Source organism: Triticum dicoccoides, chromosome 5A (assembly GCF_002162155.2).
Source record: "Triticum dicoccoides isolate Atlit2015 ecotype Zavitan chromosome 5A, WEW_v2.0, whole genome shotgun sequence".
In the NCBI taxonomy this organism is placed as follows: Eukaryota; Viridiplantae; Streptophyta; class Magnoliopsida; order Poales; family Poaceae; genus Triticum; species Triticum dicoccoides.
Window position 1 is genome coordinate 302,185,355 of NC_041388.1, and position 10,040 is coordinate 302,195,394.

Sequence of the window (10,040 nt, forward strand, 5' to 3'; positions counted from 1 at the left end):
CCCAGGATATGATTTATTACTTCTCTGCTAAATATTTCCCTGCTCATAAGAAACAAGCTGCTTTGAGGGAAATATACAATTTTGTGCAAATTGAAGAAGAGAGTCTCCCACAAGCTTGGGGGAGGCTTCTCAAGTTACTTAATGCTTTGCCTGATCATCCTCTTAAGAAACCTGAAATATTTGATATCTTTTATAATGGACTAACTAATGCTTCCAGAGATTACCTGGATAGTTGTGCTGGTTCTCTTTTCAGGGAAAGAACACCGGATGACGCTGAAATTTTATTGAATAATATGTTGGCAAATGAAAATAATTGGGCACCTCCTGAGCCACCTCCCGAGCCAACTCCTGAGCCAGCTCCTGAGCCAATTACTGAGCCTATTCCTAAACCAACTCCGAAGAAGAGAGGTGTTCTATTTCTCAGTCCCGAAGATATGCAAGAGGCAAAGAAATCTATGAAAGAAAAAGGTATTAAAGCTGAAGATGTTAAGAATTTACCTCCTATTGAAGAAATACATGGTCTTAATTTACCGCCTGTTGAAGAAGTATATGATCTCAATTACTTATTTACTGAAGAACCTCCCGATATCCCGACACAAGTAGTAAAGGTAAATTCTCTCTATAGATATGATAAAGTTGAAGTCCCTCCTACTAAAATTGCTAGTCAGTGCTTGGATGAGTTTGATGACTTTAAGTTTAAGCAAGATGACTTTAATGCTTATTTTGGTAGACAATTAAAGCAGAATACCTTTATGATTAAACGCTTGAGTGATTATATGGATAATATTAGAGGTGAACTTAAACTTGTTAGCAAACATGCTTCTATGGTTACCACTCAAGTAGAACAAGTACTTAAAGCTCAGAAAGAAATGCTTGATGAAATGAATAGTAAGAAAAATGATTATGCTGTTAGAGTGGCTACTAGAACTGGTAGAATGACTCAGGAACCTTTGTATCCTGAAGGCCACCCTAAGAGAATCGAGCAAGATTCTCAAAGAAATAATATTGATGCACCTAGTTCTTCTAAAAGGAAGAAAAAGAAAAATGATAGAACTGTGCAAACTTCTAGTGAACCTATTGCTGAACCACCTGATAATCCAAATGATATCTCTATGTCTGATGCTGAAACACAATCTGTTAATGAACATGAACCTAGTGAAAATGTTAATGATGATGTTCATGATGATGCTCAACCTAGTAATGATAATGATGTAGAAGTTGAACCTGCTGTTGATCTTGATAACCCACAATCAAAGAATCAACGTTATGATAAAAGAGACTTCGTTGCTAGGAAATATGGTAAAGAAAGAGAACCATGGGTTCAGAAACCCATGCCTTTTCCTCCGAAACCATCCAAGAAAAAGGATGATGAGGATTTTGAGCGCTTTGCTGAAATGATTAGACCTATCTTTTTGCGTATGCGATTGACTGATGTGCTCAAAACAAATCCTTATGCTAAGTATATGAAGGATATCATTACTAATAAAAGAAAGATACTGGAGGCTGAAATTTCCACCATGCTTGCTAATTACACTTTTAAGGGTGGAATACCAAAGAAACTTGGAGATCCAGGAGTACCTACTATACCATGCTCCATTAAAAGAAATTATGTTAAAACTGCTTTATGTGATCTTGGAGCTGGTGTTAGTGTTATGCCTCTCTCTTTATATCGTAGACTTGACTTGAATAAGTTGACACCTACTGAAATATCTTTGCAAATGGCTGATAAATCAACTGCTATACCTGTCGGTATTTGTGAGGATGTACCTGTTGTGGTTGCAAACGTTACTATTTTAGCGTACTTTGTTATTCTTGATATTCCCGAGGATGATAGTATGTCTATTATTCTTGGAAGACCTTTCCTTAATACTGCAGGGGCTGTTATTGATTGCAACAAAGGCAATGTCACTTTTCATGTTAATGGTAATGAGCATACGGTGCACTTTCCGAGGAAACAACCTCAAGTTTATAGTATCAACTCTATTGGAAAAATTCCATCGATTATATTTGGAGGTTTTGAATTTCCTGTTCCTACTGTCAAAAAGAAATATGATATACTTATTGTTGGGGATGTCCATATCCCCGTTGAGGTAACATAGTGTTATTCGAAATTTCTCCGGTTCCATGATTATCGGAATGAGTTTGTTAACAAGACTTGATCAACCTTGTTAGTGGATTCTTTTTGATGAGCATGAGATGGATGAAACTAGAAGCACAACCTTCTGTACCCTCTTTATATTTTCTGTTCTTTAGTAGAAATAAAGTAAAATAGTATTTTTCTGTCTGTTTCCTGACTTATCCATGCAATATAAAAATATCCCGAAAATAAAAGTCCTCAGAATGCCATGCCAATTTAATATGATTTTTTCGGGAATATTTAAGGATTTTTAGTGCAAAAATTACCGCGGGGGAAGCTGCCACCTGGTCACGAGGGTGGAGGGCGCGCCCTACCCCCCTGGGCGCGCCCCCCTGCCTCGTGGGCCCACGGTGGCCCTCCTCCACTTATTCCTGCACCCATCTTCTTCCTCTGTCTTGCACAAACCCGAAAAACCAACTCAAGCTCGTGTTCCAGCAACTTTTGCTGCGATTTTCGATCTCCTTGCTCAAAGCACCTCTCGCAAAGCTGCTTGTTGTTCCTTGGTATGTGACTCCTCCATTGGTCCAATTAGTTTTTGTTCTAGTGCTTTATTCATTGCAAATTTGTGCTGCATAGGTGACCATGTTCTTGAGCTTGCATGTCAAATATATATGGTTCCAAGTAGTTCTAATGCTTGATATATGCTCTAGGCACTTGTATGAGTAGTTGCTATCAATCTTATTGAAGTTGGTTCACTTTGTTTGAAGTTACTAAAAATTTCAGATTGTTTCAGAAATAATGAAGAGACTTTTGAGGGGCTCGTTGAGCCGAAGTTCTAAGGAGAAACAAAAGGAAGAAGAACAGAAGCCCAAATTTAATCTGCCTCGTATCGCGGAGGTCCGGCCGTGTGAATGGCCTTCCGATGACTTCTTGAGGAGTGCCGGGATTTATGAAGATTTCTATCTATTGATTGAGAACGCCGGCCTCACCAACTTCCTCCGCGACCAACGTCATCAGTATCTCTTACTCACAAATACTTTTGTGCAGAACTTCTACTTTTTCCCTAAGAAATCACCTCCAACAGTAGAGTTCCATTTATATGATGTTGCTAGGGAGATGACATTAGCTGCATTTTGCGAGGTTTGCAAAATACCTTTCGAGGGTTCTTTAGATGAACCACACCGTAATGAAGTGGAAGCTTATATTAACACTATCACTGTGGGAGAAACCAGGAAGGTTTCTAATGCAAGAATTACTAGCATATATTTCCCTGTTTTACGCTACTTTGCCTTATTTGCTAGTCGCTGCTTGATTGGTCGCGGGAACTGTGGGAACCTTAGTATTCCTGATATTATTATTTTGCTCCATGGTTTATACCGCAATAACTCTGTTAGTATGGGTGGAATTGTTGCTAGACGGTTGAGTATGAACCGTACTAAGGGCCCCATCTTTGGAGGCATTTATGCTTCATGCCTAGCTGAACATTTTGAAATACCTATTAGGCATGAGGAGAAAGAAGAAACAGCGCTGCCCCGTGCTTATTTAGATTATAAGAGTATGGTAGCGCATGATTTTCTTGTTAAGAATCGCGAAAGGGCGCTTAAATATAAATTGTACTTTGATAAACATCACCCTGAGACTATTACTTTGCCTGCTCCCTCTTTGTTTAACTTGTCTGCAGGTACTTACATTGTTCCGTGGGCGGCTGTTCAAGCCTATCAGAATCCTGCACCAGCCTTGGAACTGGAGCCTCCACGAATGTCTGTTTATTCTTGGGATCCTGAGGCGGTTGCCAGCCAGTGGTAGTCAGAGTCCTCTTCATCACATTATGATCCCAACTATTCTTCATCGCAGTACGACCCCGGCTTCACCTACGGATATCAGCCAGGTTATCCCTGGCAATAGACCAACTTAGGCCAAAAGCCTAAGCTTGGGGGGAGTACGTATTTCCCACCGACATTATATTTATGTTCACACACACTCATTGCTAGATGTCGGTGCTCATACTCATTCATTGTAATATTCATGCTAGTTTATTTTCCTTTTTCCTGCTTTCTTCTTGTGTGTTTAATAAACCTTAAGAAAAACAAAAAAATAGTGTTAGTCTACTTTCCGTGCTTGTAGTAGAATTAAAAAGAAAACCCAAAAATATTTCCCGTCCTTCTTTTGCTTGTTGGGAGCTTTCCCATGTAAATAGTTTTTATTTTTCTTTTCCTTTCTTTGGGGGTCGAGAAGACTATATTGAAAATGCTTAGTGGCTCTTATATGCATGATTCTTTATTTAACTTAGAGCATTCCAGCTTAGTCCAATGCACGTGCACTCCTATTATTATACACACCGTTCGGTCGTGCAAGTGAAAGGCAATAATGATGATATATGATGGACTCATTGGGATGAGAAAAGCTGGTATGAACTCGACCTCTCTTGTTTTTGTAAATATGATGATTCATCGTTCCTGATTCAGCTATTATGAAGTAAACATATTTGCAATGACATTTAGAGATTATAGTTGCTTGTGACATGCTTGATTAGCTATGAGTTATAATGGTTAACCTTGCGTGCCAACATGCTATTGAGACGATTATGATGTGGTATGATAGGATGGTATCCTCCTTTAAATGAATTGAGTGACTCGACCTGGCACATGTTCACGCATGTAGTTGAATCAAATCAACATAGCCTTCATGATATTTATGTTCATGGTGGATTATATCCTACTCATGCTTATATTCGGTGTGAATTAATTTTAATGCATGTTTACGACTGTTGTCGCTCTCTCAGTTGGTCGCTTCCCAGTCTTTTGCTAGCCTTCACCTGTACTAAGCGGGAATACGCTTGTGCATCCAAACTCCTTAAACTCCAAAGTTGTTCCATATGAGTCCACTATACCTTCCTATATGCGGTATCTACCTGCCGTTCCAAGTAAATTTGTATGTGCCAAACTCCAAACTTTCAAATGAAATTCTGTTTTGTATGCTCGAGCAGCTCATGTGCAACTATGGCTGCCTATATCTTCCATGCTAGGTGGGTTATTCTCAAGAGGAGTGGACTCCGCTCCTCATTCACGAGAAAGGGCCGATAACCGGGATGCCCAGTCCCATGATCCAAAAAGATCAAAGCAAATCAAAATAATTAAACAAAACTCCCCCTGGGACCCGTTGAATGTTGGAGGCACTCGTTGTTTCGAGCAAGCCATGGATTGATGCTTGTGGAGGAGGGGGAGTATAAACCTTTACCATTCTGTTTGGGAACTGCCTATAATGCATGTAGTATGGAAGATACAGCCATCTCATAGTTGTTGCGTTGACAGTGAAAGTATGCCGCTCAAAATATTATTTATCTCTATTTCAAAAATCAAGCTCTGGCACCTCTACAAATCCCTGCTTCCCTCTGCGAAGGGCCTATCTATTTACTTTTATGTTGAGTCATCACCCTTCTTATTAAAAAGCACCCGCTGGAGAGCACACTGTCGTTTGCATTCATTATGATTGATTTATATTGGGTATGACTTGACTGGATCTCTTTTACCATGAATTACAATGTTTAGTCAGTCCTTAATCTTTAAAGGTGCTCTGCATTTATGTTTTGCGGTCTCAAAAAGGGCTAGCGAGATACCATTTTGTTATATCATGTTATGATTATTTTGAGAAAGTGTTGTCATCCTACTTTTATTATTATGGCTCGCTAGCTGATTATGCTATTGATATGAGTAATTCTGAGACCTACGTGTTATTGTGAGTATGGTTAGTTCATAATAATTGCTGAAACTTGAATGCTGCCTTTTCATGTTTACAACAACAAGAACAAACATAGTTTGTAAAAGTTTTTCTTTTTCTCTTTCAGTTTGTCAACTGAATTGCTTGAGGACAAGCAAGGGTTTAAGCTTGGGGGAGTTGATACGTCTCCGTCGTATCTACTTTTCCAAACACTTTTGCCCTTGTTTTGGACTCTAACTTGTATGATTTGAATGGAACTAACCCGGACTGACGTTGTTTTCAGCAGAATTTCCATGGTGTTGTTTTATGTGCAGAAAACAAAAGTTCTCGAAATGACCCGAAACTCCACGGAATATATTAGAATAAATAATAAAAAAATCCTCGCCAAAGATGAAGACCAGGGGGCCCACACCCTGTCCACGAGGGTGGGGGGCGTGCCCCTCCCCCCTGGGCGCGCCCCCCTACCTCGTGGGCCTCCTGGTGGCCCTCCGAGCCAACTCCAACTCCATATATTGGCTTTCGAGGAGAAAAAAATCAGGGAGAAAGTTTCATCGCGTTTTACGATACGGAGCCGCCGCCAAGCCCTAATCTCTCTCGGGAGGGCGGATCTGGAGTCCGTTCGGGGCCCTGAGAGGCGGATTCGTCACCGTCGTCATCATCAACCATCCTCCATCACCAATTTCATGATGCTCACCGCCGTGCGTGAGTAATTGCATCGTAGGCTTGCTGGACGGTAATGGGTTGGATGAGATTTATCATGTAATCGAGTTAGTTTTGTTAGGGTTTGATCCCTAGTATCCACTATGTTCTGAGATTGATGTTGCTATGACTTTGCTATGCTTAATGCTTGTCACTAGGGCCCGAGTGCCATGATTTCAGATCTGAACCTATTATGTTTTCATGAATATATGTGAGTTCTAGATCCTATCTTGCAAGTCTAGAGTCACCTACTATGTGTTATGATCCGGCAACCCCGAAGTGACAATAATCGGGACCACTCCCGGTGATGACCATAGTTTGAGGAGTTCATGTATTCACTATGTGTTAATGCTTTGTTCCGGTTCTCTATTAAAAGGAGGCCTTAATATCCCTTAGTTTCCAATAGGACCCCGCTGCCACGGGAGGGTAGGACAAATGATGCCATGCAAGTTCTTTTCCATAAGCACGTATGACTATTTAGGAGTACATGCCTACATTATATTGATGAACTGGAGCTAGTTCTGTGTCACCCTATGTTATGACTGTTACATGATGAACCACATCCAACATAATTATCCATCATTGATCCGGTGCCTACAAGTTTTCCATATACTGGTTTACGCTTATTTACTTTTCCGTTGCTACTGTTACAATCACTACAAAAATACCAAAAACATTACTTTTGCTGTCTTTACTTTGTTACCGTTACCACCACTATCATATTACTTTGCTACTAAACACTTTGCTGCAGATACTAAGTTTCCAGGTGTGGTTGAATTGACAACTCAGCTGCTAATACTTGAGAATATTCTTTGGCTCCCCTTGTGTCGAATCAACAAATTTGGGTTGAATACTCTACCCTCGAAAACTGTTGCGATCCCCTATACTTGTGGGTTATCAAGAGTTGCCGAGGAAGGAGGTAGAGGAGAAGAGTGAGAAAGAAAAGAAGAGCAAGAAGTTTAGGAGGCAGCCGAGCGGAGATGGTACAAGGGCTACCCAAGAAAACATAGGCAGTGTGGTAGGCAAGAGAGGTGCTGGGGACATGGAGATTGATGATCTAAGTTAGCCAAAGAAAATGAGAACCGGACGACAGAATGCTAGCATGGAGACCGAAAAAGACAACATAGGGGAAACAGGCTGTCGGATCAGTCCTGTGATGACCAATGAAGCTAATCACATGGTAATGCCAATGATCGGGGAATGGCCCGACAAGTAGTGGCCTTTTGGACGTCTAGAAGGAGGAGGACTCCGAAGTGCTGTTTTTATCAGAGACGAAGATGGTGCGTGGCAAGATCAAGTGGTTAAGATGGAAGCTAGGCATGTCACAGATGATGGTAAAGGACTGGTGTGGGAACAATGGTGGATTGGCAATGTTCTAGAAAAGATAGGTGGGTGTGAAGCTCACAGATTTTGTGTCTCGATACCACATTGACACCGAGATCACAGACCATGATAGTTTTGTTTGGAGGTTTACAAGAATATATGTGGAGGCGAAAGTGGATGAGAAGGATAAAGCATGGCAACTAATGTGTACACTAAAACATCAAAACAATAAACTTTGTTGTGCGTGGGCGATTTCAATGAAGTTTTATACTCCTAGGAAAAGGAAGGAGGGGTCTCGCCATCTCAAGCGAGCATGGGCAGATTTAAGATGGCGTCATAAGATTGTGGTCTACATGACCTCAAATTCATGGGTGGTGTTTTTACATGGCGGAACCACAACCACAATGCGCAGTAGTACATCCGGGAGCGATTTGACAGGGAGTGACTTACACTCACTAGGCACCATACTAATTCTCACACACTTGGAGGGATATGTTCCCGGTGGTCACGATAGTGAGTGGGGACCCGCATAATTCTGATCATAGGCCGATATTTATATATGCACATGTCCTAGTGGAGAGGAGACATAGCTCGGCTCGGAGCATGGTGCCTAGGTTCAAAGCTCACTATTGGAGAAATGTGTTTGTCACGAGATCATAGGAGAGGCATGGGAGAAAGAGGTGGGTGAGAGCTAGTAGGAGGTGCTACGGGTAGTGAGGGGTGTTATGAATAAACTGGTGGGGTCGAATAAAAATGTTCTCGATGACTTGGAGAAGAGGATTTGTCGACTAAAGAAGGAGCTTGATTAATGGAGAAGAAAAACTATAGGACTAGGTCAAGTTAAGAGGGAAGAGTTGTTGCGATTTAAATTGGCAAAGCTAGAGAAACAAAAGGAGTTGTGTTGGAAACACAGAGCGTGTGTGCATTGGCTGAAGTGGGGAGATAGAAATACAAAAAAAATTGCATGTTTATCCATCGGAAAGGAGGAGAGTAAAAAATGAAAATATTAAAAAGGAGCACCGGGTGTGGTGGATGAAGAGGGGGGCATGAAAGAGGTGGTGACTAACTACCTTATACACCTTTTTCATTTCTTTTGTAGGTACTTCTGGGAAACATAGTTGAAAACAAAACAAAATGCACATAGGCACACACATGATCAATATGAATATGCATTACGGGTTGGGATCACGATTGTTACCGTCACCAAGTTGTAGCGGAAGAAGAACATGCTGGTGTATATCGTACTTGGAGTCCCATGAACCGTCAATGAACGATCCCGCGAACCGCCCAAGAACAGTCCCTTGAAGCGAAGACCAAAAGCACGACCTCTCTACTTGGTTGCAAGCGTGCAGCCTTCACGATCTGACAACACTTCGCCGTCCAGAGTTAATCTTCGCCGTAGAATTAGAGGGAGGAGATTAGAACCACACTAGGCTTTCTAATTATGAGGATTATAGGAACTAGACATAGCTCTAATTAGATCAGCTAGGATCAACTAGAACTAGAACTAGAGGGAATTAAAGAAAGCCTTCTAATAAATATTAAACCCTTTATATATAATTTTTAAAAGCTCGGGAACCATTTCCCACCTATATATTATTTATCGGCAATACCCGGTATTACCCGATATTGTCCGAAACCCTTCCGGTGACCCAAAACACTTCCTGGTCCTCTCAAAACTATTCCGAATGTTTATGAAACAATTCCACAAATATATTCTCATCACTATCGTCCTACTAACACTTAGCAAATCGTGATTGCCTTAAGCTTGTGACCCCATAGGTCGGTAACTCATAGACATGAACGAAACTGTTCGTTCAATGACTGATAGTGGAACCGTGGACGTCCATATCGATCCCTATATATGAGCACATGATATGTCTCCAACGTATCTATAATTTTTTATTGTTTCATGTATTGTCAATCTTGGATGTTTTATATGCATTATTATGCTATTTTATATTATTTTCTGGGACTACCCTATTAACCTAGTGCACAGTGCCAGTTGTTGTTTTCCCCTTATTTTTGTCTTTAGAGAAAATCAATACCAAATGTAGTCCAAATGGAACAAAACTTTTTGACGATTTTTCTTCGACCACAAGACACCCTGGAAGCTTTGGGAGGAAGTCAGAAGAGCCACAAGGTGGCGACAAACTCAGGGGGTGCGCCCCAGGGGGGCGCCCCCAAGATTGTGGGCCCCTCGTGGCACTTCCAACCCTAATTT